The 12,268-nt window shown below is 40.1% G+C and overlaps 2 pseudogenes; both read right to left on the bottom strand.

Moving 5' to 3' along the window:
* Nucleotides 1-8,075: 8,075 nt before the first annotated feature.
* Nucleotides 8,076-9,609, bottom strand: Moap1-ps1 (modulator of apoptosis 1, pseudogene 1; annotated as a pseudogene).
* LOC134482868 (EKC/KEOPS complex subunit GON7-like) lies at nucleotides 9,586-9,813 on the bottom strand (annotated as a pseudogene).
* Nucleotides 9,814-12,268: the final 2,455 nt, after the last annotated feature.

Genomic DNA, 12,268 nt, shown 5'->3' with positions numbered 1-12,268 from the left:
CAGAACTCCAAATAGATTGGACCAGAAAAGAAACACCTCCTGTCACATAATAGTCAAAACACCAAACGCACAAAATAAAGAAAGAATATTAAAAGCAGTAAGGGAAAAAGGTCAAGTAACATATAAAGGCAGACCTATCAGAATCACACCAGACTTTTCACCAGAAACTATGAAGGCCAGAAGATCCTGGACAGATGTCATACAGACCCTAAGAGAACACAAGTGCCAGCCCAGGTTACTGTATCCTGCAAAACTCTCAATTAACATAGATGGAGAAACCAAGATATTCCATGACAAAACCAAATTTACACAATATCTTTCTACAAATCCAGCACTACAAATGATAATAAAGGGTAAAGCCCAACATAAGGAGGCAAGCTATACCCTAGAAGAAGCAAGAAACTAATCGTCTTGGCAACAAAACAAAGAGAAGAAAAGCACACAAACATAACCTCATATCCAAATATGATATAACAGGAAGCAATAATCACTATTCCTTAATATCTCTCAACATCAATGGCCTCAACTCCCCAATAAAAAGACATAGATTAACAAACTGGATACGCAACGAGGACCCTGCATTCTGCTGCCTACAGGAAACACACCTCAGAGACAAAGACAGACACTACCTCAGAGTGAAAGGCTGGAAAACAACTTTCCAAGCAAATGGTCAGAAGTAGCAAGCTGGAGTAGCCATTCTAATATCAAATAAAATCAATTTTCAATTAAAAGTCATCAAAAAAGATAAGGAAGGACACTTCATATTCATCAAAGGAAAAATCCACCAAGATGAACTCTCAATCCTAAATATCTATGCCCCAAATACAAGGGCACCTACATACGTAAAAGAAACCTTACTGAAGCTCAAAACACATATTGCACCTCACACAATAACAGTGAGAGATTTCAACACCCCACTCTCATCAATGGACAGATCATGGGAACAGAAATTACACAGAGACGTAGACAGACTAAGAGAAGTCATGAGCCAAATGGACTTAACAGATATTTATAGAACATTCTATCCTAAAGCAAAAGGATATACCTTCTTCTCAGCTCCTCATGGTACTTTCTCCAAAATTGACCATATAGTTGGTCAAAAAACGGGCCTCAACAGGTACAGAAAGATAGACATAATCCCATGCGTGCTATCGGACCACCACGGCCTAAAACTGGTCTTCAATAACAATAAGGGAAGAATGCCCACATATACGTGGAAATTGAACAATGCTCTACTCAATGATAACCTGGTCAAGGAAGAAATAAAGAAAGAAATTAAAAACTTTTTAGAATTTAATGAAAATGAAGATACAACATACCCAAACTTATGGGACACAATGAAAGCTGTGCTAAGAGGAAAACTCATAGCGCTGTGTGCCTGCAGAAAGAAACAGGAAAGAGCATATGTCAGCAGCTTGACAGCACACCTAAAAGCTCTAGAGCAAAAAGAAGCAAATACACCCAGGAGGAGCAGAAGGCAGGAAATAATCAAACTCAGAGCTGAAATCAACCAAGTAGAAACAAAAAGGACCATAGAAAGAATCAACAGAACCAAAGTTGGTTCTTTGAGAAAATCAACAAGATAGATAAACCCTTAGCCAGACTAACGAGAGGACACAGAGAGTGTGTCCAAATTAACAAAATCAGAAATGAAAAGGGAGACATAACTACAGATTCAGAGGAAATTCAAAAAATCATCAGATCTTACTATAAAAGCCTATATTCAACAAAACTTGAAAATCTACAGGAAATGGACAATTTCCTAGACAAATATCAGGTACAGAAGTTAAATCAGGAACAGATAAACCAGTTAAACAATCCCATAACTCCTAAGGAAATAGAAGCAGTCATTAAAGGTCTCCCAACCAAAAAGAGCCCAGGTCCAGATGGGTTTAGTGCAGAATTCTATCAAACCTTCATAGAAGACCTCATACCAGTATTATCCAAACTATTCCACAAAATTGAAACAGATGGATCACTCCCGAATTCCTTCTATGAAGCCACAATTACTCTTATACATAAACCACTCAAAGACACAACAAAGAAAGAGAACTTCAGACCAATTTCCCTTATGAATATCGACGCAAAAATACTCAATAAAATTCTGGCAAACCGAATCCAAGAGCACATCAAAACAATCATCCACCATGATCAAGTAGGCTTCATCCCAGGCATTCAGGGATGGTTTAATATACGGAAAACCATCAATGTGATCCATTATATAAACAAACTGAAAGAACAAAACCAAATGATCATTTCATTAGATGCTGAGAAAGCATTTGACAAAATTCAACACCCCTTCATGATAAAAGTCCTGGAAAGAATAGGAATTCAAGGCCCATACCTAAACATAGTAAAAGCCATATACAGCAAACCAGTTGCTAACATTAAACTAAATGGAGAGAAACTTGAAGCAATCCCACTAAAATCAGGGACTAGACAAGGCTGCCCACTCTCTCCCTACTTATTCAATATAGTTCTTGAAGTTCTAGCCAGAGCAATCAGACAACAAAAGGAGGTCAAGGGGATTCAGATCGGAAAAGAAGAAGTCAAAATATCACTCTTTGCAGATGATATGATAGTTTATTTAAGTGATCCCAAAAGTTCCACCAGAGAACTACTAAAGCTGATAAACAACTTCAGCAAAGTGGCTGGGTATAAAATTAACTCAAATAAATCAGTAGCCTTCCTCTACACAAAAGAGAAACAAGCCTAGAAAGAAATTAGGGAAACGACACCCTTCATAATAGACCCAAATAATATAAAGTACCTCGGTGTGACTTTAACCAAGGAAGTAAAAGATCTGTACAATAAGAACTTCAAGACACTGAAGAAAGAAATTGAAGAAGACCTCAGAAGATGGAAAGATCTCCCATGCTCATGGATTGGCAGGATTAATATAGTAAAAATGGCCATTTTACCAAAAGCGATGTACAGATTCAATGCAATCCCCATCAAAATACCAATCCAATTCTTCAAAGAGTTAGAACAATTTGCAAATTCATCTGGAATAACAAAAAACCCAGGATAGCTAAAACTATCCTCAACAATAAAAGGACTTCAGGGGGACTCACTATCCCTGAACTCAAGCAGTATTACAGAGCAATAGTGATAAAAACTGCATGGTATTGGTACAGAGACAGACAGATAGACCAATGGAATAGAATTGAAGACCCAGAAATGAACCCACACACCTATGGTCACTTGATTTTTGACAAAGGAGCCAAAACCATCCAATGGAAAAAAGATAGCATTTTCAGCAAATGGTGCTGGCTCAACTGGAGGTCAACATGTAGTAGAATGCAGGTTGATCCATGCTTATCACCCTGTACAAAGCTTAAGTTCAAGTGGATCAAGGACCTCCACATCAAACCTGATACACTCAAACTAATAGAAGAAAAACTAGGGAAGCATCTGGAACACATGGGCACTGGAAAAAATTTCCTGAACAAAACACCAATGGTTTATGCTCTAAGATCAAGAATCGACAAATGGGATCTCATAAAACTGCAAAGCTTCTGTAAGGCAAAGGACACTGTGGTTAGGACAAATCGGCAACCAACAGATTGGGAAAAGATCTTCACCAATCCTACAACAGATAGAGGCCTTATATCCAAAATATACAAAGAACTCAAGAAGTTAGACCGCAGGGAGACAAATAACCCTATTAAAAATGGGGTTCAGAGCTAAACAAAGAATTCACAGCTGAGGAATGCCGAATGGCTGAGAAACACCTAAAGAAATGTTCAACATCTTTAGTCATAAGGGAAATGCAAATCAAAACAACCCTGAGATTTCACCTCACACCAGTGAGAATGGCTAAGATCAAAAACTCAGGTGACAGCAGATGCTGGCGAGGATGCAGAGAAAGAGGAACACTCCTCCATTGTTGGTGGGATTGCAGACTGGTACAACCGTTCTGGAAATCAGTCTGGAGGTTCCTCAGAAAATTGGACATTGAACTGCCTGAGGATCCAGCTATACCTCTCTTGGGCATATACCCAAAAGATGCCCCAACACATAAAAAAGACACGTGCTCCACTATGTTCATCGCAGCCTTATTTATAATAGCCAGAAGCTGGAAAGAACCCAGATGCCCTTTAACAGAGGAATGGATACAGAAAATGTGGTACATCTACACAATGGAATATTACTCAGCTATCAAAAACAATGGCTTTATGAAATTCGTAGGCAAATGGTTTGAACTTTAAAATATCATCCTGAGTGAGCTAACCCAATCACAGAAAGACATACATGGTATGCACTCATTGATAAGTGGCTATTAGCCCAAATGCTTGAATTACCCTAGATGCCTAGAACAAATGAAACTCAAGACAGATGATCAAAATGTGAATGCTTCACTCCTTCTTTAAAAGGGGAACAAGAATACCCTTGGCAGGGAAGAGAGAGGCAAAGATTAAAACAGAGACTGAAGGAACACCCATTCAGAGCCTGCCCCACATGTGGCCCATACATATACAGCCACCCAATTAGACAAGATGGATGAAGCAAAGAAGTGCAGACCGACAGGAGCCTGATGTAGATCGCTCCTGAGAGACACAGCCAGAATACAGCAAATACAGAGGCGAATGCCAGCAGCAAACCACTGAACTGAGAATAGGACCCCCGTTGAATGAATCAGAGAAAGAACTGGAAGAGCTTGAAGGGGCTTGAGACCCCATATGTACAACAATGCCAAGCAACCAGAGCTTCCAGGGACTAAGCCACTACCTAAAGACTATACATGGACTGACCCTGGACTCTGACCTCATAGGTAGCAATGAATATCCTAGTAAGAGCACCAGTGGAAGGGGAAGCCCTGGTCCTGCTAAAACTGAACCCCCAGTGAACTAGACTGTTTGGGGGAGTGCGGCAATGGGGGGAGGGTTGGGAGGGGAACACCCATAAGGAAGGGGAGTGGGGAGGGGGATGTTTGCCCGGAAACCAAAGAATTATTATTAAGTATTAAATAAATAAAAAAAACTGAAAAAAAACCCCTTTATGCGTCTTCTTTCTTGGGGTTTCCTGAGTTCTCAGGGGATGGATGTTATGGAAACAGCCCATTTCAATTCCCTTCCCACATAATGTCTGGCTGTGGGTCTTTGCATCTCTATCTGTTGCTGGAGAAAGCTTCGCTGATGATGCCTGAATAAGGCATGGGTGAATGAGTATAGCAGAGTACCATTAGTAGCTGTATTATTGATACTTAAAATAACTGAGGGAAGTAGGTTTTGTTTTATACCAGGTCTTTGGGCTATCTGGTTTCTGGATACCCTAGCAGTGTTGGGTGTAGGTCACATCTCTTGGAATAGGGTGAAATTCAAATCAGAATTTAGTGGGCAACTTTCACAAGGTCTGTTCCACAATTGCCTTAGCATATCTTGAAGGCAAGATAGATTGTAGATCAAAGATTTCATAGCTGGGTTGGTGTTTATATTTTTCTTTTGGTAGATTTCAGAATACTTCCTCCCACCAGAGGAACTAGAATGTAGGAGAGAAGGCTTTATGTAGGCACCAGCTCTATTTCTCCATGTTCAGTGAATTGCATTGTTGTTGTCCTTGACAATAGGGCCCCTCCAGCAGTTTGCAGAGAGCAACCATTTGTCTTAGCAATAGCCTGAATTTTTTGGGAATTTCCATGAGACCCTCTTGGTCAACAATTCAATTTAATGCAACCAAGTTCTTCTACTGGGAGCTACAATTGGCAATAGGAGGTGTCACCATATCCCTCATTATTAGATTGTATTAGTATCACCTTTATATATTGAAGAGAGTTTCCACTAAACTAGGTTTCCATATCATCTCTCAATTGCCCCTCAGATCCAGTTGTCTCTCCCTGCATTCCATCAATATAGCCCTATCTCTCCTACCCATTTCCACTTCATTCACCCACTCCATTTCCAGATTGCCAGTAATATCGATTCTATTTCCTCCTACTAGGGAGATCCATGTTTATTACCTTTTGCCTTCCTCTATACCAGAACTTTCTGGGTCTAATGATTGCAGTTTGGTTTATATTTGCTTAGCAGCTAATATTCACTTATAAGTGAATATATATCACATTTATCTTTTTGGGCTCTCAGAATGATTTTTTCTGGTTCCATATATTTGCCTGTAAATTTCATGATGCTAATTTTTAGCATCTAAGTAACACATTATGTAAATGTACCACATTTTCTTTATTCATTCTTTTGTTGAGGGACATCTCAGTTGTTTCCAGCTTCTGGATATTATGAATAAAGTCACAACAAACATGGTTGAGCCAATGTCCTCGTGGTGGGATGGCACATCCAATGAGTATATGCCCAAGAGTTGTGCAGCTGGATCTTGAGGTTGATGTAATCCCAACTTTCTGAGAAACTACTATCCTGACTTTCATAGTGGCCATAGACCTTTGCGCTCTCACAGCAATGGAGAACTGTTTCCTTCGCTCCACATCCTCCCCAGCATATCACTTGTGTTATTTATTTTTAGCTTTCTGACATGTGTAAGATAGAGCTTCAAGGTAGTTTTGATTGGCCTTTTTCTAGTGGCTAAGGATATTGAACATTTCTTTAAGTGTTTCTCGGCCATTTTAATTTTCTCTATTGTTCGCTTTAGTTCTGTCCTACGTTTTTAATTAAATTATTTGTTTTGAGATAAGTCATTGCTTGAGTTCTTTTTATTTTAGGATATTAGTCCTCTAACAGACGTGGAGCTGGTAAGAATATTTTCCCATTCTGTAGGCTACTGCTTTGTTCAAATAATGGCGTTCTTTCCCCCTTCTAGGGAGATCCATGTGTCTTCCACTGAGCCTTCCTTTACAACAAAACATTCTGGATCTCGTAATTGCAGCTTGACTATCATTTACTTAGCAGTGAACGTCACTTAAAAGTAAATACAGGAGTTTTTCAGTTTCATGAGGTCCCATTTATTATTTATCTTATTGCCTGTTCTATCCATGTTCTGCTGAGGAAGTCTTCTCTGGTGCCAATGCATTCAAGGCCTTTTCCTACTCTCTCTTCATCAGGTTTAGTGTATATAGTTTTATATTGGGGTCTTTGATCCACATGGACTTGAGTTTTGTGTAGGGTTATAAATATGGATCTATTTCTATTCTTCCGCATGCTGCTATCGAAATTGACCAGCACCATTTGTTGAAAAAGCTGTCCTTGCTTTTCCCAGTTTGTATTTCTGGATTCTTTATCAAGTGTCCAAGTGTGAGTGGATTTATGTATAGGTCTTCAGTTTTATTCTATTGATCAACGTGACTTCTTTTTTATGCCAATACTATGAGGGTTTTTGTTTGTTTCTTTTATCTCTATACATCTATGGCATTGTTCAGGATTATTTAAGTGATCCTGAGTTTTTGTGTTTTTCCAGTTGTCCTGTTATTTCCATGTCTGCGAAGAGTTGTGTTGGAATTTGGATGGGGGTTTCATTGAATCTCTAGCTTGCTTTTGGGAGGATTTCCATTTTTATTATATTAACCCCACCAATCCATGAGAATGATAGATCTTTCTATCTTCTGATATCTTATTCAACTTTTTTTCTCAAAAAATGTGAAGTTTTTGCCACTTGCTAGGTTAAACATACCCCTAGATACTTTATATTATTTGAGGCTATTGTGAAGGATGTTCTCTCTGTAATTCCTTTCAAAATCCATTAGCTACTTTTTGTTTAGTTAATCAGCTACTTTTCTGAAAGTGAGTATCACTAGTTCCCTGGTTTGACCTTTTCATATTTCCTGGATATTTTGTTTTGGATGTTGTTTTACATTTAATATTTTCTTTGACAGATACATCTATTTCTTCTAGCATATCTTCAATGCCTGAGATTCTTTCATCCATCTCTTGTATTCTGCTGGTGAAGCTTGTGTCTTTGTTCATTCTAAGAATTCCCTCGATTGGTGTTTTCTTTATTGATTCTATGTCCATTTTCTTTCTTTTTTTTATTATTAGCATTTCTTTATTTATACTATGACTCTAAGAAAATGACATTTAGAAGCAGACCCTTTGGCAACACATCAGATATATCACAAACCTAAAGATAGTTGTAGAATTGACCACAGCACTCAGTTGTGATTTTTGATTGCACAGAATCAATAACTGATTTATAATAAAGAAACTTTAAATAACTTAGCTAGCCTTGGCTCAGGGTCTTCAGCATAAATGTGGGCAACACCTGAAAATTATTTTTAACGGACAGCACCATCACATAAGACTATTAAACATGCATATAAACTCCGGCTTTGCAGAACACTGTACTAGATGACCTTTTGATTTAAATAATTACCAGTGTAGAATGACATCATTTGTACCAGTAAAACACTGGGGAGACATTCAGTGGGGTGAACAACACGACAAAGGGCAAGTTACTTTGGCAGCACAAAGTGGGGATGGGCTGATCACTTCAATGAGCTCCTCCATCATGTTCTGCTCATGACAGCCTTGCTGGTCTTGGGTCAAGTGAAATGTCCTTCTAATTAAGCCTGAAGAAGGACTTCTTCCTCTGCTGCCTCCTTATCTTTTATCAGTGTCAGCAAGTGCAATAAGCCTGGGGCAGGGCTACCTTCTGGCAGTCCAAGCTCTCTTCGAACTGACTTGTGGATTGCCCCAGCAATGACTTGGTCTAGTCGGGCCTGATTCATAACTTCTTTCTCAATCGCTCCTTTCTGCACCAGCTTCTGTAATAAAGGCTCCAACCTCAGAACATAGGCAGAGAGCTTTTCACCACTCTTCTGGTAAGTAGTAAGGTATCTGACCTGCAAGGCCCTAGGATTATCAATAATCCCAAATATTGTCTCAAGCGTCTTCAGGCATTCTGCAACGGTAATGAACGGGTTGTTTATCTTGAGGACTCGAATAATTTCGAATGCTGGGCCTCTAAGGCTCTCTATCAACCGCCTTCTTTTCTCTACATCTGACACCTGCCATGTTTTCATTACTTGGGAAGTATGAAACATCCAAGATTTAAATTCTTCCTCACCTGGTCCCGGAGGATCCCTGCCTGAGAACACACTCAGCTTTTTGTATCTCAGATACTGCAGGGTAGGCTTAAGAGCCTCATCTAATGCCTGTGCTAACATGGGTGCTCGAATTTCAGGGATCATCACATTCTGGTCTAGGCAGAGAGGGTCATTCCGATTCCCAAGAACTCTGGTTAATTCACCCATTGTCATGCCCTCTCCCTTTAAAAACTCATTTAATCTGCATAAAAAGTCACTATCAGCATCTGGAGGCTTAAAGATCACTCTCCAGACACCTCCTTTTGCAGGTATCTCCTTGCGGACTAGGGCACTGCCGGTCTCTACTGTGAGCCCAACCAAGGCTACATTCTTGTTCTCATCCCTCTTAAACATCCTCCCAAGCAGTCTATGCTCCCCTAAGGGAGCAAGGCCAGCCTGCAGGGCCTCCTCGATGTCTGCCACTCCGCAGGTCGGAGGGATGCCGGCAACCAACAGTGCCTTCCGAGGGTTCATGTCCATCCCCCTGCACCAGTCTTCTAAGAGTCTCAGTGTCATGGTGTCCAGGGTATTTAAATCCTAACTCGACCAGGGCACCGCCGCCGCCCCACCGCAGCTCAGAGATGTGCGTGCTCGTCTCTCTAAGACGCAGAGGTCCAGGAGCCATCCAAAGCGTCCTCCGGATCTTCCGCCACGCCCTGTGCGTCCTGCTCCACTAGGGTCCCGAAGAACTCCGCTACCAACTCCTTCATGCGGACCACGCCCGCCGACAGGCTCTAGAGAGGGTCCGCGTCGCTCGACGCTTCACAGGACACTTGTAGCCGCTGCGGCTCCCCGTCACCACCGACGTACTCGCCAGAAAGCTCCATGGCGACCGCTCAGCTTCAACAGCGCGCCACAGAGAATCGTCACCCGGAAGAGGAAGCCAGCCCGCAGCCAGGGCGGGCGGGAGAGGAGAGTCTCTATGTCCATTTTCATGTCTTGAACAGTTTTACTTATTTTCTTCTGCTGTTTGTGTTTTTTAGGTTTCTTTAATGAATTTATTAATTTCCTCACACTGAATTTGCTGGATTTCTTTAAGGGATTTATTAGTTTTCCAATTAAGGACCTTTATCATCTTCACATAAGTGGTATGAAGGTCTTTTTTCTTGTGATTCAGCTATGTTGGAATACTCAGGACTAGCTACAGTAGTATAGCTATCAGTGGGCTTAGTGTCTCTAGTAGAGACATGCTGCCCAGGCTGTTATTGTGTTTTTATACTAGCATATAGGCTAGCATATAGTGTTTGGAGTGATTATAAGACTAAGTGCTGGTTTCTGGATATATCTTTCTTGGGTAGGTATTTTATTCCTTGGTTACTATTTCCTTGTTGGCATTTTGGAGAATATAATGTATGTTGTATTTTTAGCTAGTGTGCTCATAGAAAACTTGGGTTAGTTGGGTGTAGTTGGGGAGGGGATGTTCTTATCTGACTGAGCTGGTGTTTCCCAGTAAATGCCTGCTCACCGGGCATTCAGAAAGGAAGGTTGAGGGAAAATATCTTTGTGACCCTTTGGGGATAGGGTCAGAGAAGAATGGGTGACAGAAATAATTTTCCTGCTACATAGCTGAGGATGATGAAGGGGAAACTGGATCCCAGGAGCAGAGGAAAGATGTGGGTTCACCCTCAGCCTCCTTTTGGTTCGAGGTTTTGAATCCCATTGGAGCTGAAGTTAAAGGTGATTACTAGGTGCCCAACACAACTGAAGCAAACTAAATCAGGTCAAGCAAGAACCACATAGTCCTAACTGCTGACTCTTCTCTCCTGCCCTACACAAAACATTTCTTTTCTAAGTTTTCATTAAAAAATAGATAATAAAATTTATTCATATCAAATAGATTGATCAGAAAGTTTCTAACCAGTGAATATGTATTACAGTTCTAGAATGGAGGATTGTTATTGTTTTAAGATCTGTGGTTTTTATTTTACTTAGCTAATGGCATTGATTATGCCATTGCTCACATAGGCTTCTAACATGGTCACACCACTAGCTCTGTACATTGCTGCCTACTGTTCTTTTCTCCACTAAATATGTTCCAGTCTGAAGATATAAAATACCTGTGATCAACATTTATAGGAACAAGTAATTAAAATCATGAAGTCTGTGAAATATATATTTCTAGTCACATAGTAAAGACAAAGAAACAAATCATAAATCAAAGCAGATAACCAAGAAACGGAGCCAAATCAAAACCAAATGGCAAACTGAATGGCACAGAATTTTCTTGATTCCATTATCAGTTCTTGAGTCTCAAAACATTGTAACTGGCTCTTGGTTAAAACAATTAAAAGAAATAAAGGGAAATAGGAATTATTTCCTATAACCTAATGCTTTGCAAAATGGGTTCAAATCATGTTCTAAAATATACTTATTTGTGTAAACTGATGAGCAGAGCTCCTGTGCTGGTTAATGTTGCTTACTAACATGACGAAATCTAGGTTCATCAAGAACTCAAACCTCTAGCCCTGTGTGTGAGGGCAGTCATACACTGAGTCAACTCGGACATGAGATATGGTTAGGACCATCCCATGGTCTAGGGTCCTAGAGTGACTCAAAGGATCAAAGACTGCTAAATTCCGGGATCCATTTCTCTTTGACTCAGTGTAACCAACTGCCCCAAGTTCCCAGCACCAGGACTGCTCCTGAATAATGGTCTATAGCTTGAACTATGAGCCAAAATAAGTATTCTCCTCCAGTTGCTTTTGCCAGGAACTTTGTTGTAGCAATGAGAAAGTGACCAATGTATTTTCTCTACCCCCTTTTATATTTTAGCAATGAGCCTGCCTAATGTTTCTCTCTTAACTGTTTGGTGGGTGACAATAAATCACACAATTGGTAGATTTTCAAATGTAGATATTGCATATGATGGGAAAATATTTATTTGTTACATGAAATTTTGATTATTTATCAGATTTGATATTAGGCAATAGAACCCAAAACAATGAAATCACTCTTTTTTCATTTCTCTAAAGAGGTGCAACGAAGAGAAGGTAGACCAAGAGTCCTGGGGAGGCACAAGGCAACCTACAAGATATCAATGATATCATTGCCGAATGGGCAACGTTACCTGTGACGTAGTCACAAAATGGTATGGAATGAAGCTGAATTCTGCAGTTTTTAAACATCTTTCTTAAGATTTAGTTGTTCTTTACCCGGGATAATCATGGTTCATAGAGATGTGCCCAAATGATTGAAGACTGAAGCATTACACACTCACTCCTTGGAGCGGGTGGATATTTCCAACAGTTCTCCTTTTCTTACAGAGATATGAATTGAACCTGA

This window comes from Rattus norvegicus, chromosome 17 (assembly GCF_036323735.1).
Source record: "Rattus norvegicus strain BN/NHsdMcwi chromosome 17, GRCr8, whole genome shotgun sequence".
Classification (NCBI taxonomy): Eukaryota; Metazoa; Chordata; class Mammalia; order Rodentia; family Muridae; genus Rattus; species Rattus norvegicus.
Note: the sequence above shows the minus strand (reverse complement) of the source record. Positions and strands in the feature narration are given on the sequence as shown.